Raw genomic sequence first — 17,836 nt, forward strand, 5'->3', positions numbered from 1 at the left:
TCTTCAGGTGTTGATATGCAGAGTTGGTGTGGAGAATGTAAAAATATAAGTATTAAAACATGTGAAGTATGTAGAGTTTTCCCTGTTCTGTCACTGTTACTACCCACTGAAGGAACAGGGAAACAGGGCATGCTAGTTTAAGATTATGGTGTTTCAGCATCATCTGCTAGATCACCAGAACTGCTAAATTAAAACAGCAATACCGATAATTGGAAAAGGGCTGATTATCAGCCCCCGAAAATCAGTTGATCCCTAAAAAACTGCTCAGAGATGAAAGTTTTCCATTTAAGCTCAAGCCTGTACTCTGGCCAAAGACAAAATATGTCAACTCTTCGATATCAGTACCCTGAATATTTTGTTCATTTACTCAGATATTTAAAATTCATTACATATTCAAGACTCACCTCTTTAAAATATTCAACAGTAGTTGAAAAAAATCCATTTGTGTGACTACGTTTTGTAAAACTGACACCAAAAACAGCAACAATGAGCCAAAAAAAGCAAATTTTTTGACCACATAATAGATTTTCACGTCTAATTCAGCAGCTTCAACCACCTTCTCAAGGTTACGCATCATATGTTTGTTTTTTTTTGTACCATCTGTGCCAAAAACTACTGCAGACTGAATTCACCGTCTAAATATTCAACAGAAGACAAACTTGCCTCAGTGTGTTTACATAATGTTTAGTTCTGTGCTGTCGTTTATTCCCCTCCACAGTGGTTGTATTGTTTCTACTCGGGGCCTCTGGAGCCTCCAGCCGGATCAGGGGCCCCGTCGCTCCTCACACCCCGCTGATGGAACCATCTGCTGGGCTGCTTCAGTGGCAGCCGGCCTCAGGAAGCTCTACAGCGGGGGGCTGATGAGGAAAGATGCTGCTGCTCATGACTCTGTCTGATCTGGTGTGATGGAGGAAACGCTGTGAGGTTTATTTATAGACCCAGACACCGACACGAGTCCGAGTCACGCCGCAAGTCTGGTTCAACTCGAAGCTCAAGACTTGTCAAGTCAACTGGGAAAACTACAAGTCACGTCTCAAGTGTTTTCAAACCAAGTCTAAAGTTCCATTTGATAGAAGTCAAACTCAACGCTCAAGTCTCTTCATTTATAAGTCTCAAGTCAGTATGGATTACCTCTAGTCATCCCTAGTCATTCTTTTCAAGACAGATTTGAAAATCAAGTAGTGTCAAAACAAGTTTTAAGTTTAAGTCTCAAATCTAAACCCAGGTGTTGTGAAAACAAGTCTTGATCAAGCTCCAAGTATTGTTATAACAAGTCTCAAGTCTCAGTGCTGTCAAATGAAGTTTCAATGAAGTCCCAAGTACTTTTTAAGTCTTCCAAGTTCCAATACTGTCAAGACAAGTTCAAATGAGTAATCAAGTCTTCCCGAGTCAATCCAGATGAGCTCAAGTGTTTTAAAAGCAGGAAATAAGTCAAGCACCAAGTTAGATAAGACAAGTTTAGTCTTTAGTCTCAAGGTTATCAAAGAAACTGTAAGTCAGGTCTACTAGCACAAGTCCAAGTCACATCACAAGCCTTCCTGAGCAGGCAACAAGTCATTTACAAGTTTTCCAGGTCTCTGAATGCTGGTCTACACTCATTTTTCAAACTGCAAGGTAATTTTTTGCAACTAAATGATAATTCAAGTCTTTAGGGAGTTGAAGACTAAACGTTTCTCACAGCACGGATGTTTTAACTTATTTTTTTGTGACTTTCACAGCTCTGCTCACAAGCTAATCTAAGATTTGCTTTTCAAATATAAATTATTATTCATATATTTTGACGAGAGTATGAATTACAAGTGAGGTCAGGTGGTGAATGTCGACTAAAAACAAGATACTGGAGTTGATACGACTAAGGTCTGCACTGTGAAATCAAAGTCAAACAGGGGAAAATAATACATCCGAACCGAACAGGGCTTGTCTGCCGATGGTGGTTCACCTCAAATATTAGATCCACATGAACAATTTGACCCTGAGAAAACCGATATCTGGAAAGACACCCACACATACTGGCTCTGGCTTTTTGCTTTCTTAAGATCTGAGAGAGTGACAAGGAACAAGCTCCCACGGAGGACCGAGAAAATGAAGCAGTTTATGGGAACAAGAACTATTTTGGAAAAAACCCGGCGGATAACACAACAGAGGGGAGATTGAGAACACGGAGTCGGGAGTGAAACAGTGATGGACTGAAGACAGGAGGGAAAGTGGAGGAGAAACGAACACGCAAACTCCAACTGCAGCGACACGCTTTAATATGAGCTGGCAGCCTGTGAGCCAACACAAGCAGATCATAGAAACCAGTCATTCACATCAGACGACCATTCAAATCAACTGGTCACACTGGGTGGTTTCATTTCGGTCCAGTCTGGAGCTCTGAAGGCCCTCAGCGACGTCTCTCCGGACTCAGAGAGCCGATAAATTATTCCACTAATTGACATATTTAAACTATCTTAAAGACTTTTTACTTTTTTTTCCTGCAAAAGAAAAACAAAACTGGGCTGATTCTCTGCAGGGTGGAAAATGTTGGGGCTATGAAGTGATAAAGAGAAAGCTTTAAATGACCAAAATAAGCCAGAGATGGAAATCTGTTTGTGCAATCTTCTTGCCTTAACTCGACTGACACTTTGTACCAGAGAGAAAACCCAAAAAATGGAACTGTGCTGCAGAATTACAGGACAACACTCCAAAATTAGAGCAAATTATTTGTTATTTTCAATGAAATTCAAGATTTTTAACAATTAGCACTTAAGATTAAATGTATACAGTGAGTCTGAGTCAGGATTTAAATTTTCACATCAATGGTTTTAGAAATTCATGGCATCTTTCTTGTGTTCCAGTCTCATTTTTCATCTATTATTGGTCTATTATTAGTCTTTTATTTCGTCTATTTTTTCACAAATCTAATAGTCAAACATGAATGCAGTGTGTAAATCTGAGTCAGTGTGGCTGAACAATTTGGGGGAATTTTCAGTTCTATATACGAAAATGATTTACCATTAATCGATTAGTTATGTTAATAATTTAACCAATTGAAAATGTATTAACTGGTAAGACAAAGACGCACGTGCTGGAAACTGTAAACCAGTTGTAGTACCTGACTGTTCCACCAGGTAGCATGTCTTACTGTTCAACACTGTACCAACCAGAGGAGGTGGACTTTGTGGAACACTGCTGGCGGTTTATTAGTAAAGGAGCACCATGACAAAGCCTCCTGCGACACTAACTGGGTACCAGCCAGAACTCTCATATCTTATTCTACAGATATTTGTACTCAGACTTCCATCAGTTCCATGTTGGCAAGCAGAGAGTATTGTGGGAGTTTAGCTAGTAAAGTGGCACCATGACAAAGCCTCCTGCAATGCTTAATAGGTACCAGCCAGAGACTCCATGTTTTTGGAGAAAGCAAAAGACCAGTATTGTGTTGTTCTTTTGTGCCAGTGACCAATTGTTCGTGACCAAAGAACGGTGCATGTCACATGACTGTCGAAACTGTGAATGTCATGTGACCTGAACTAGAGTATATATTGGTTATTTAGTTCATTATGTTAATAATTACCCGATCATTGACTGAAGAGGCTGCCGGTTAAGGAAATGATTCAAAATTTGCATCCCTGTGCAACAAGACTCCAGACTGAGAACAAGCTCACATCCATCATGGACGATCCCTCTCATCCACTGATACGTGACCGTGGAGGATTTAAGCAGCTCCTTCAGCAGAAGACTGAGACGTCCATCCTGCAAGAAGCAGCGCTATCGCAGGTCATTCATCCCATCTGCTGTAAGACTGAACAACATCAGCATCACTGGCTGATGTTAACATAAACCAGACTTACATCATGTCATCATCTCAACCCATAATAAAATTTGAACAGCCATTTTTGCACTGATGCATCTTTGCACTTTCACATTTATTCCACGAGACACTTTGCATTGTTGTTGTTTACAGTGTACTGGTGCTGTATTTGTTTATTTTCGTTCTTCATCCTTGTATATATTGTACATATAATTATTATCATTATAAGTTGTATGTTTATTGCTGTAAGAGTTGTTGCTGCTGTAGTTATGTGAATTTCCCTTGGCATGGGGAGCAATAAAAGATTATCTCATCTTAAAATGGTCGCATACGCACCTCTTTTGAGTTTAAATTTCACACAGTCGGATTCATACAAGTGCCTAATGATCAGTAGGCTGATTTGGCGGCTCTCTGGTCGGCACACACATTAGCATCTGGGGTTGTAAATAGAACTTCTTCAGTCAGGCTGAGCTGTAAAACAATCTGTTTAGCTGGTATCATTTTCAAATAATGAAACAATCTAAATCTGATTATTTTGAAAAAAATAAAATGAGGAGGAAAATGTAGCTGACAACATTCAATCATAATGGCTAACGGAGAGTTAGCACTGCAAAATGAAATGAATGTTAACCATGACTACGAATTTGGCTTCCTACAATTGAATAAATATGATTGATTGCATTTTTGAAGTTTAAAATGCTGATAGAAAATCAGCTGGGTTCAATTTGGGCTAATCTGACATAAAAACACCCAGTTTCTATATTCTCCATCAAATTTCTGGTATAAAAATAAACTCCAGCTACCTGGTTAATGTATACATTACAATACTATTTATATTTCACCTCAAAGAGATCGTTATAATCCAAGTAAAGATTATTTTATGCCTTATTTGGATGCAAAGTTTTGTACATAATCCTAATTTTGTGGTCATTTTAACTCTACTACACAGCGAATGTTGGCCTGAGCTGAAGTTAAATCATTAAATCGCAAATATAATCTCAATATAGCTTGGAAAAAATCACAGTTGGGACATTCAGATCGAGTCAAAGGTGTCATTCGCCAGCATTTAAAGGACAAAATAAAAAGCTTTCCACACACAAAAACCACTGAAAAAACTTCCACAGCCAAACTACTGCCTCTTCTTTACAGTGAAGCTGCTTTAATCAACACGACTGCCTCTGGGTTAGAAGAAAAAAGCCGGTATAACATCATTTAAACCCGACCGAGTCGCCGGTGGGTCGGTCAATAAAAATTCATGCTGCCCAGTGGCACGTCCTTCAAAAACCTCATTTCAAATTCTAGTGGAAATCCTAAAGCGTCCAAAGATATCAAACACAGCAGGCTGAGGCATGAGGAATAATGTGTAAAGATGCAAACACCGTAAACCTGCAGCTTTGTTTCTCAAACCAAATCTGGGAATATAATGGAGAATTATAAGTTGTTCCAGTGAATAGAAGCAGAAAGGCGACAGAAGGTGTGTTCAGGGAGTTGGTAATTGGCTGATATACGAGGAGAGTGTTTGCATGAGGGGCAACAGAGGATTTATTCTTTTAGAAAACTGCCCGAAGCCTCCAATTAACCTCTGAACCTGCAACCTAAAAACCCCCCGCAGGCCGACAGCCAATGGGAAACAGCAGCACAATGGTTTGTAATGGAGGAGGAGGAGGAGGAGGAGGAGGAGGAGGAGGAGGAGGAGGAGGAGGAGGAGGGGAAGCAAGAAAAAAAGAATAAATCCTCACCTGTTCAGTGTTGAGGTCCGTTGATCTCTGATGACATCAATCACTCGCTTTCCGACTAGAAGCACAAAAAAAAAAACCAAGCACGAGTTACAACCCCCAAAATAAAAAAACAACAGTTTGGGTAAATGTGGGATTTGCAGCAGAAGCCATTAGTCATCTGATACCTCGCCGCCCAGCTTGGATTGCTGAGAGCTGAAGGGATGAATGAGCAGCCCGAGGGCAGCACTAGAATTACGGGTCAGAACCAGGTGACATATTAGTTCCTGATTAGCTGAAGGACTGCAGAGGCTCGTCAGGTTTCTGTTGTGGAAGCCGCCCGAGGAGTTTAGGGGCAGCGACCCGGACCTCCTCATTCTCTGCAGCGCTGCTTATGTTCTACGTTCTGTAATCCAACAGCTTTCCCATAAGAATGTTGGGACAGTACGCAGATATCACTACAAAATGAGCATTTATTCAATGTACATTTTTAACTCATTCTTCCAAACAATTTGCTTCTAATTTACAGCTTGTCTCTGTGTTGTTAAAGAAATACATATAGTATTATCATTTACAAATGTATTAACCATTAAAAAAAAAAACACAGCCCAAAACTACAAAATATTATCCAAAGGTAATTTCTTCACAGTGGATTTTTCTAAACTTTTTACTGGTGTTTTTTGTGTTACTTCTTTTTCCATAACAAAAAGATTTTGTCGCATGTTTCTTGGGCATTTAAATACCTTTTAACTGCAATTTTGTTTTTTAAATTACTGTAATTTCCAACTATTATCACCCAAAAAATATTAATTTATGTTATAAATATTTTTTAAAGCCAAAACTGTACAAAATGTCCACAATTTCTGAAGTTATTAGAGTTAGGGTTCACTCTACAACAATTTCTGTGCTAAATTAAATCTTATGTTAGACTATTAAATTTTCTCCTATTTTGGGGGCTTCAAAAACATTTTTAACTGTATTGTTTTTATTTTACAGATATTGTTTACGATATATCTATTCAAGGACATAACAAATAATTAATTTTGTAGTAATTATTATTTTACAATTGTTGACTGTTTTGTTAAATCACGACTTCGGCTATCGCAAAAAAAGAGGCACTAGTTTACATTTTAAATATTAAAAAATAAAGAAAAAATCTAAAATAAAGTGGAATTTCAGATTTTTTCCTTCTATTTTTGGGCTTTTAAGAACATTTTTAAATTTTATTCTTTTAGATTTTTTTGATTCAGAGGTTTATTCCAAAGAAATTGTTTCAGATGCATATATTCAAGGAGATTTAAAAAAAAGTAAGCAGTTTTGTTGTAATTACTATTCTCCAAACGTTGACTGTTGGATGAACCGATTTACATTTGTTTTTGTTTGGTTTTTTTAAAAAAAAAGGGAAAAAAGCCAAAAATACAGCAGAATTTCTGTTTTTTTCCCCCGCTATTTTTGGGGGTTTTAAAAACATTTTGAATTGTATTCTTTTAATTTTTTTCTACAGATACTGTTTAACATACACATATTTAAGGATATTAAAAGAGTAAATAATTTTGTTGTAATTATTTTACAAATGTAGACTGTTTTGTTAAATCAGTACTGCTAGTATCGCAAAAAATGTGAACTGATTTACATTTTAAATATTTACACAAAATAGAAAAAAGTAAAAAAAAAAAAAAAAAAAAAAAGAAGAAGCCAAAAGTAGGTGGAATTTCAAATTTTTTGGGGGGGAAAGATCCGTAAATGCATACAAAGTGCTGTAAATACATACGAAGATCCATAAACATGTACAAAGAGCTGTAAATGCGCAAGAGGGCCTGTAAATACATATGAAGGTCCATCAATGTGTACGAAGATCCGTAAATGCGTACAAAGACCACAAATACGCATGAAGATCGGTAAATGGGTACGAACATCTGTAAGTGTGTACAAAGATCAGTAAATGCATGCAAAGATCCATAAATGCGTACAAAGAACTGGAAATACATACGAAGATCCGTAAATGCATACACAGGTCTGCATATTTATGGATCTCATTATGATCTTATTATATGAAGGTCGTCCCTCTATGAAGCAGCAGTCGAGGAACTTCATCTAAATTTTGATAGCTGCTGTAAAAAAAGCCTGATTCCAGTGAAGTCCGGCTCACATTCACAGCACAGTGACGGCCATGTTAATTAAACCTAATTAATTCACAGAAACTGCCAGAAATCTTGTATTATCTATCAGAGAGAAAAAGCATATTACTGCCTGGAATAATGACAAAAAGCTGGAGCTCTGCCTGAGTTTAAATAGAGCCCTTCATCAGGCCACGCATTAAACTAAAGGCATTTTAATTTGTGATAATACGAGTGGAGAAGCTCCGTTTCTTTTTTTCTCTCATAACGATAACAGTAATGCTTATAGGCACACCAGGCGCTAAAATAAAAAGGACTTTCTCACCAGGAAGATAAAGGGGGGAAAAAAAATCAATTTGGGGAGTAATCTTCATAATGAGACAGCAGAAGAGACCAAAAAAAAAAAAAAAAAAAAGACGTCCCCAGCGTATAATGAACAAAAAGCCCAGTCGAGGTCCAAATGTTGCTGAATAAGCCGGTGGTAATACAGTTCGCAGGTATCTTCATTTTTATTTCACGAGTGTCGCCGCCGCCGCCGCCTTTCAGTTCGCATTGAAACAAGTAGAACAGACTGTGAATGTGTGGTGAAGTTTGTTTGGCAGCACTTCTAACAATGCTGAGGCCCTCGGTGCTCTCCGGCAGAAAAGCCCGGTCTGTCTCGACTCTATCTCAAAGAACCATATGCTTCTGGATAGCAGCCGCCGAGTCGCGTCCATATGCTTCACCATCTAACGTCCGACATCTACACAACCAGATGGCCGAGCATCACAACGTTTCCTTCCGTCAACACCAAGTAGCTCGAAAAAAAAAAGACAATAAACATTCATCATGTGGACTTTAGGGACCAACCACTTTACAATTACGCTGCAGTTAAGGTGTTATAAGTGTACGAAAAAAGGCGTTTTATTTTAAGAGTGACGTCGGGGAATAAGAGGAACCCAAATAACCCAAAGGAACGGACTAAATCTGAGGCGACAGATGCGATTTCTTTGCCTCCTTGTTTGTTTTGATGCTTTTATCCGCTGGATTTGTGTCTTCAAGAGTGTGAAGATGATGATAAAACCCAAATCAGACCAACAGTAGCGGTTTTAAAAAAGGAGCCAATCAAAGCCAGACTCGAGATCCAATAGTGAGTTTATTTATTTGGTCAAAAGCCGTTTCCCGTCATTATTTAGTTGGATTTGAAATATATGCATTAGATCATATTTACATTATTTTCATGCTTTAAGAGGCCTCCAGAGAGCAAATACAAGTAGATTTTTTGATTATAAAACATAAATTGAGACAGTAAGAGATCTGCACCAGCAATGTTTATGTATATACGACCACGTACGGACAAAAGGTCAATGGTTTAGAACTTTCAAACTCCAAGTATTGTTATTATGGGGTCTGCAACTGACGTCGTGTTTATCATAGTGTAAAAAAAAATAATAATTAGAATTTTGCAGAATTGTTTCCGTCCTCCTTCCTTCCTATTTCATTTTTTCTACATTTTTAAAATGCAAAAAAAAATGCAAAAATATACTGTGAATTTATATCTAATGGAAAATTCCCTTTAAAAACTTAAACTGTAAATACCAACAAATTAAACATTTCATTTGAGGTCATGTTTACTACACTGTTAAAAAAAATAACAACAATTTTGCTGAATTTTTATGTCACATTTTACAGGTTTTGGAGTTTTTTGTTTTTGAAATGCAAAAAATATAATTAAAATGACAAAAATAAACTGTGAATTTATGTAACTATCTCATGCAAAATATGCTTTAACAAAGTGAAACTATGAATGACCATATTATTAAAACTTTTTTGAAATGTATCATATTTTTTTCACTTTCATCCTTTACATATATGTTTCTTTAAATTGGTTATTTGATTGTATTTAGAACTGTAAATGTCTTTAAATAATCTTTTTGTTTTTAAATTCCAAGTGTTAATATTTTGGTGCCTTCAGGCTAATAGATGGAATGACCTTCTCCTTTTTTACGGTCATCCAAAAAATTACCCAACATGTGACTCAAAAGCTATAATATGGTCTGAATTGTGAGTTTTCAGATCCAGCGTACGTCGCAGATTGAGACACATAATGAGACAAGTGTTACAGGAGCACTGGGAGCAGAGCATCACTGCACAAGAGTTACTTTAATGGAAATAGCAGCCAAATTTAAAGACATTTCTGACACGTAGCTGCGTGTCACAATAATACAAAAGAAAACATGTAAAATAAGAAATAAATATGAAGTATTTCTGTTTAACTTTGATGATTGATTGAGTTGGTATGACAAGTTGTAAGACAAAATTAAAAATATTGCTATTAAAGTGATTAATATTAAAATTTTCAGGCAAATCATATAGTCGAGCAAAAAGATATGAAAATTTTAGACTTTATTCTCGTTCCAAAATGTGATCCAAAAGCTATAATATGGTCTGAAGTATGAGTTTTAAGATTTTTGACAGCACAGGAAATCCAGCGTACGTAGCGGATGTGCCTTGACACACTTACATAATGTGATGAGTGTTGCAGGAGCACTGGGAGCAGAGCATCGCTGCACAAAGAGGCTACATTAACGGAAACAACTGCCAAATTTAAATCAGGATTTTACCATTTATCACTGATTTTTTAAAAATTGTATTTGTTTCAGGCTGTATTGCAGGGGGCAGCATTACTAGACTCATATTATTCTTGGATACTTTGTGTCTATTTCAGGGATAAAAAATGTTTTCAGCGAAACACAAACGAGGGCTCAATTATCCTTCATCACAATCAAAATATCCTCCTTGAGAACGTCCAGTTTTGCACACATCATCATGCCCAAACAAGGCACTTCACATTCCTAGACACTGCAGCATCCATCTCTAATGATGTCCACCGTGAAGGAAAGCAGGATGTGCTCGCTCACACTTCCAGGCTTTAGATAAATAGCCGAGCTTTTATTGTCCCGGGGGCAGATTTGTTTTCACAGCGTCCACAAAGAAAACTATCTGCACAACATAATCAGCCAGCGTTCATGCTCCAACATACAAACACAGAGACGCCGTTTGTTCAGAAACTCCCTGTTTAAAGGCCTGAATCTGCGGCCAGACGGCGGTAATGTGAACCGTGGATTCGGTTCTCAGTCGCTATTGTGAATTCAAGTCATGAGGATCACGTCTGAGCGGTTGGGGGTGGAGAGGAAGACGATGTTGGAGGCGGCACATGTAGTCCTGATAAGTTTGTTCGGTAGGAACGGTGAGGAAACGACAAAAAGCAGCTGAGTTATTCTACCGTGAAGCAGCAGAAACACTGAGTTCATGTATGTGAACAATGTTTAACCCTCGTGTCGTCCTGCGGGTCAAATTGACCTGTTTCAGTTTGAAAATGTGGGAAAAAAAAAACATTTTCAGAGTGAAACTTCTGATGTCCACATTTTCAACATTTTGGGGAAATCTTTGAACATTTTTTGGTGGAAAAAAAGAAATGTTAAAAATGTTTCTTAAGAGCATTGACAAAAAAATCAACCAAAATCCAGCAAAGTTCGCTGGATTTTGGTTGATTTTTATGTGAATGTTCTTAAAGAAAATATTAGAAGTTTTACTGATATATATGGAATCACTTTAGATATTTTTATATTTTTTTGGAAGATTTCTACTCATTTTTTGAAAATGTTTACAAGAATTTTCTTGCCAAATTTGGGGGATTTTTTGGAATAAAATTTTTAAGGGAAATTTTTAAGGAACTATTGGAATTTTCTTCCTAAAGGTTTTGCAAATTTTCAGAAATTTAGGGAATTTTTTTGCTGAACTTTTTGGATTTTTTTCAGACAAGGAAACAATATTTTTTGGTGTCTGTAAATGAAGACAACAGGAGGGTTAAGCTTCTTACACCATCACTCAAGCAGACAAAGTTCACTTTGATCTGATGCACACTAGAATCAGTTTAGTTGCTAAGTAAAAGCTGTTTTCTGTGACAAGCTGTTTTAACAGTTAACAGGATATTTATCAGACATATCTGTAGCTTAATTCTTTCTAGTCAAAAGAAATATTTTAGTTATCCACAGTGACATTCTCCTTGTACACAGCTGTTATTTCAAGTATCCATGACGATTTTTTGCCCCGTTAAAATGACACATCGACTCCTTTTCAAACATTGTATGTAAAAGAAGAAAGTCGTGTTTTAAAAAACAAACAAATAAAAAAACTGAAAACCTGGCAGCAGGAGCACTAAAATAAATATTGTAAAAATGGTGAAATTCTGTAAAGTTAAAAAATTATTAAAAACAGTGACAATAAAATCTGACACAACATGACAATGACAAGACACAGTGACCACAAGAGAGACAGAAATTGACAAAAAACAAAACAACAAAGACACAGAAAATGTCAGAAAATGAGTAAAATTAGAAAACACAATGAGAAAAACAAGACACAAAGCAACACAAAACTGTCCCAAAGACACATGAAATGACACAAATGAGAAACGAAAGTCATGAAACAACTAAAATGAGGCACAAAATGACAAAAACGACATAGAACAACACAAATACGACACAGAAAAAGTCATAAAATAAGTATTATGAGAAAACAAAATGAGAAAAACAAGATATAAAACAACACAAAATAAAATTGGCAAGAAATGAAACGACATAAATGACAGAAAACGTCATAAAATAAGCAATATGAGAAAAAAGTGAAAAACGAGACACAAAACTGTCTCAAAGAGACATGAAACGACACAAATGAGATGAAAACAAAAATGAGACAAAATGACAAAGATAAAACAAAATGAGAGAAACAAAACTGTAGTCTTAAGTAAAACTGTCACGTGATTGAATCAGGAAACGACATTTAGAGACGATTAAAGAAAGAAAACATCAATTTAAAACGTCATTGCATCGCTTCATCTAGATTAAACCAAAACCTCTGAGTTTTTAAACTAAATCGGTGTCGGCAGCGTCTCCAGAAGTCTTAGTTTTAGCATCTAGGGTAGTGTGGGTAGTTGTGCTTTAAAACAACATGTCAGTGTGGACGCTGGTTTTGTCCGTCACACTCACTTTATTGTTGGAAACAGCAGCTTTAATTGGGGAAAGTGTGTCTGCTGGTTGGTAGCACATGATGCATGGTGTGTTTGTGTCTGCATGTGTGTTTGTGTTTCCTGGTGTGGAGGTCAGACGGAGAGCAGAGGGCGTCGCCACCAACAATCTGGACCTGCTGAGCTCCTCCGTCTGCTTCGTTCACAATATAAGCCCAAAATGGGAAAGAAAATTAGGATTTACGCCGCCGCTGCTGCTTCCATAAATCTCTGCAATATAATAATGCATTCAATCCACGTCTAGGGCGCATTATTGGTCCAAAAAAAAAGATTGAAGTGTTGGAAGAGGTTTGTTCTATAAATCAAAATAAGGCGGCGCTCTGGACCTTCTGCTCTGATTGACAGCGGTTGTCGAGCGGTATTGAATGGAAGCAGATGACCGAGGCTGAGGGAGGTCAGAGCAGGGTGAGCTGAATGCACAATAGCCTCCTGAAAATTTAATACCACTCATGGAGATGTTACACATATTTCCAGTTTCTTCACAGTTTTGCCATTTTGTCTCCCCACACAGTATATGAGGTGGATTTTCCTCTCAGATTTCACAACAACATGCGGCGTTTTCTCTTTCAAATCGCAAGTTTGAGTCGGTATCTTCTCATTGTGGGGACAATTAACTAATCTTTAACTGATCATTTAGTTAGAAGTTAGAAAACCTCTTAGACTATCTTTTGGATTGTCGGTTGACAAAAATTGGAGGTTCACTTTACAAATTCTCTTGAGACTTAAATTTTACTTGTGCAACAAAATCCATTTCAAATGACTGGCAAGAATCTATGCAAATCTTGTGTATCAAATTCATCTCTCTTGAACTAATTACAAACTGCTGATGTCAAAAATGCATGTAGGTACTGTAGCTTCAACTATTTTGATCACTGATTCATCGGTTTTAGTAAAAACTCCACTAATTCCAGCTTCTTAAGTGTGAATATTTTCTGGTTATTTTTCCAGAATCATCTTGGGTTTTGGGAAACACCAACATTTTCAACCATTTTTCACCATTTTCTTACCAAAACAACCAAGCAACTAATCTAGAGAACAATCGACAGAATAACTGGCAATGAAAATAACTGCATAAATACAAAAAAGCAGTGGCTGAAGTTGATGCTGCAGATATGTTGTTTAAATGAACTCTTGAGGACTTGTGAGCTATTATTACCACTGCAACCGATGACTGTTTTTACTGTCCATTATTTATTATTTTCACAATTAATTGATCAGTTGTTTGGTCGATACAGTGCTGTTTAGCATTTCCCAAAGCCCACAAGCCAAAAACAAACTAAATCCAAAGATATTCGGTTTACTGTCAAAGAGGAATAAAGAAATTAGGAAATACTTAAATCCAGAAAGCTGTAATTAGAATATTCAGATGTTTTTTCTCTTATGAAACTACTCAAAACCATTAACTGATCATCAAAAATTGATGTTCTAGCTAATATACTTGCTAACTGACACACTTGTGCTAATGAACGTCAGTAAGCGGGCTTGCTAACATGTAAAGTGTTTTCCTAAATAAAGAATTTGTCCACCATGGTGCAGTCGAGGTGGAGGCATTTTGTTAGTTTTCTTCTTTTTCTTCTTTTCTCTTTCAAATCGTAAGTTTTAGTCGGTGTCTTCTCATTGTGGTTATAATGAACTAATCTTTAATTGATCCTTTAAAGAAAACCACTTAGATTAACTATTCTTTGGATTGCTGGTTCACAAAAACTGGAGGTTCTCTTTACAAATTCTCTTGACAAATACGCAGAAACACAGCTCCTGTCTCCTGGATGTGAAGTAAAACATAAGCCAACAACATCTTGACAAGAAAGAAGAAAACGAGGACAGGAAAAACAAAAAAAGGAAAATATGTGCATGAGTACTGTGAAAAAGATAATGAATGTTAAAGCTATGCAAAAACCATCTGCATAAGTGGCTTTTTAAAACACAGGACTTGTAAATGTGTAAATGGCTGTAGATGCGGAGGCTGATTTGTGTGGGATTTTTAAGCAATTAGGACAGGAAACAGAGGCGCTGTTGCTTTGGCTTCCCCGAGGAATTAAGTTATGCACCGTCAACACACACACGGACACACAAAGAGCAAATTCCCACACTGTCCGACAACCCGGCCTCAGCTGCATAACACACACACACAAACACACACTTAAAAACACACCCTTTAACTTCCTCTTGACCCATTTCTCAAACACAACGCAGCACCTCTCCAGTTTCATCCCTCCATCCCTCTATCTGGAGGCAAAGCAGACCAGGCAGCTTCTGCTTTGTGTCGACAGATCAGAGGACACACACACACACACACACACACACACACACACACACACACACACAGACACAGACACAGACACAGACACACACACACACACACACACACACACACACACACACACACACACACACACACACACACACACACACACACACACACACACACACACACACACACACACACACACACACACACACACACACACACACAGCTAATCAGTTTGTTTGTGAGGCCAAAGGCATGCAGGGTAAAATCCTCCTCTGAACAGTACAGTACTGTGTCTTTATGTAACTCTGCTGCTGCTCTGCTGCAGGGTTCACAGGGGTGATGACTCCACCGATCCACAGAAATAGATTGATTATTGATCTGTATTGATGTATCACGGGGGCACGGCGGTCTGTCCAGGAGTTATTTTTATCATTTCAGTCTTTTTCATCCTGTTTCATGCCTCAGCTTTGGTGCATAACCTTGTTAAATGTGCAGCCAATTCAATTCTGTGCAAGAATACAACAATAACTGATAATCTGGTCTCAGGCTGATGCCAAAATTCTGAAAACGTCACAGTATTTGTTTTTCATAGACACTGCAAAACAGCTGCAACATGTAGAATACCATAAAATAAGAGAAGATAATCCTGTAATAGTCCACCAGTGGGGAAATCTGCAGGTTTACAGCATTAAAGGGGACGGTGCAAAAATGTAGATATATCAGTAGAAAAAAAAACGAACAAAAAATAATCACAAGTACTGTTGATTTTGTACAGATTACTCCATATTAAGGTGTGTCAAAGATTCTTCTGAATGTGGAAGATTATTGTATATGATATTGTTGTTGCACAGATTCAAATTAAAGGTATTGCTAAAGTTAATTTTACTTTATAAAGGTGCAGCAAGCTACAGCTAGCATTAGCCACCAAGCTAAGAGGTGCAGCTAACCTCTTACCGATAGTATTAACTGTCAACGAAACAAGCTCCAGCTGCACTGACACCAAAAAGTCAAATATTTCGGCGTTTTCATTGTAATGTTGTTGGGCACGTTTGGGGAAGATTGTGGTGATTATTATGACCTCAGCGGTATCTTCTATGTCACTTTGGAAACACCAGATTTCACCGGAGCTGCTCGGCTCTGAAAATGTGCTCGTCTGTCTCTCTGTGTAAACAATACCTCTCAGTATTGATTGGCATTTAATCATGACATGTAACCAATTGGACAGAGCAGTGGGCGAGACACTGCTGAGACCACAGAATGACTGCAGAGAGAAAACGCTGCATCAGAGCCAAAATAGTGCATTTAGCTTATTTTATTGGTAAGTGATCAATAAAATACCAAGACCAATAATTGGAAAAATGCAAAGAAGCAGCCCACCACTCCACTGGACCACAATGACACGTACTTTAGCTTGACTTCACAATGAAAGTGTTGGAAGGTTGGCATTAAGCACTACAGAAGTCTTTGTCATGGTGGCCCTTTAGTAGCTAAACTCCCACAATGCAATCTACTGCTGTAGTGCAAATGACTGCCTCCTTTAATCACAACATTTAAAAACAGTAAGAAAAACCAGGTACTACAAGTAATCTACAATACATTTCCTGAAGTGCACGACCTTTTCTTCCGCTTTATCATCAATACAATTCTAATTGAGGGGCAATTCATGAAATAAGCAACAATCTTAGACAGAATTATAACTCTTTAGGAAATCCTAAATAAATTATTTATTAGTTATTTGGTCAGTTTAGACTTGGTTGTTTACTGGTGCAAATATTGAGTGTGTACTGTTTATTTTTTCGTCACTTCAACAGACTGCAGCAATGTTAAGTCTAACAAGGACTTAATAAAGTAATTAACAGCTTTTGGTAAAAAATGTTATTAATGTTCTTTACAAATACACAGCAGCAGTAGTAGTAGTAGTAATTCATCACAAAAACAATAAAAAAAACACCCTCTTGCAGGTTTGTGGGGTGCAGGTAAGATTTGAAAAGTTGTGGTAGGACATAAAAACGGTGGCGAGCCGAGTTTGTTAAACAGTCTGACAGAAACCTTTGGATATGACTATCAGTTCACTCGGATCAACACTGCCGAGACAGACCAGCTCCGAAATAAAGTGGAAACCAAATGGATCCACGCTGGCGGAAGAATTTCTTTGTTTACGGAGACATGTTTGGAGAGAGGTAAAGAGGAGGAAATGAGAAAGAAGACAGAGGGCACACAAATCTAAGATATGCCGACCGAAAACCAATATATGCGAGCGTTAAATCAAAAAACTTCTCAGAGCGTCTCTCTGGATCTTTCTGCCTCTTTTTTATTCTCCCTCAATATCTCACCTCCTCCCACCTCAATTTCTCTCACTATGAAAACTCATTTCTAAGGATTTACAAAGTAACATTATCTCGCAACAAATGTGGTGATATTCCTTTATTTCCCCCGAGAAGGTTGACTGAACACTCATCCTCTTCCCATTCATTTAATTCCTCACATTCATATCTGACAAATACAATCAAAGTCCCATCGTCCATTTAAACCCCAACCTCTCAGGGCAAAGATAACATACAGATTCATGCATTTCACTAACTGGACTCAACAAATACATATTGTCATTATTAACTGATCTGTGGTTTAGCTTTTTAATAAATGACATAAACTTTTAGGCTCCAGAGCACAACATGACATCTTTAAACTGCTGAAAGTGTCTCCAGTCTGTGGTAAACTAAAGCAGGAAAGCAGCAAATTATCACATCTAACAAACTGGATTCAGTCAATGTTTGACATTTTTGCTTGATAAATTAATTAAAGTTTGCTTTTATGTTGTTATCCTTTTAACGCAGCCCAGTGCAGCAACACCATCCAAGAGATTCAGACGAATACGACTGTAACTTTAAAAGA

General features: G+C 37.4%; 1 protein-coding gene across 3 annotated transcripts in view; it reads right to left on the minus strand.

Moving 5' to 3' along the window:
* LOC111581796 (plexin-B2-like) overlaps nt 1-17,836 on the minus strand; it is a 272,748-nt gene that overhangs the window by 153,318 nt on the left and 101,594 nt on the right. For 2 of the 3 annotated variants that reach the window (XM_055006284.1, XM_055006283.1), the window contains one exon: nt 5,533-5,587. The exons of the other annotated variant lie outside the window; for it this stretch is intronic. The gene's annotated coding sequence lies outside the window, so the exon portion shown is untranslated. The remainder of the gene's footprint in view (nt 1-5,532; nt 5,588-17,836) is intronic. 3 annotated transcript variants of the gene reach the window in all.

Source organism: Amphiprion ocellaris, chromosome 21, assembly GCF_022539595.1.
Source record: "Amphiprion ocellaris isolate individual 3 ecotype Okinawa chromosome 21, ASM2253959v1, whole genome shotgun sequence".
Lineage (NCBI taxonomy): Eukaryota > Metazoa > Chordata > Actinopteri > Pomacentridae > Amphiprion > Amphiprion ocellaris.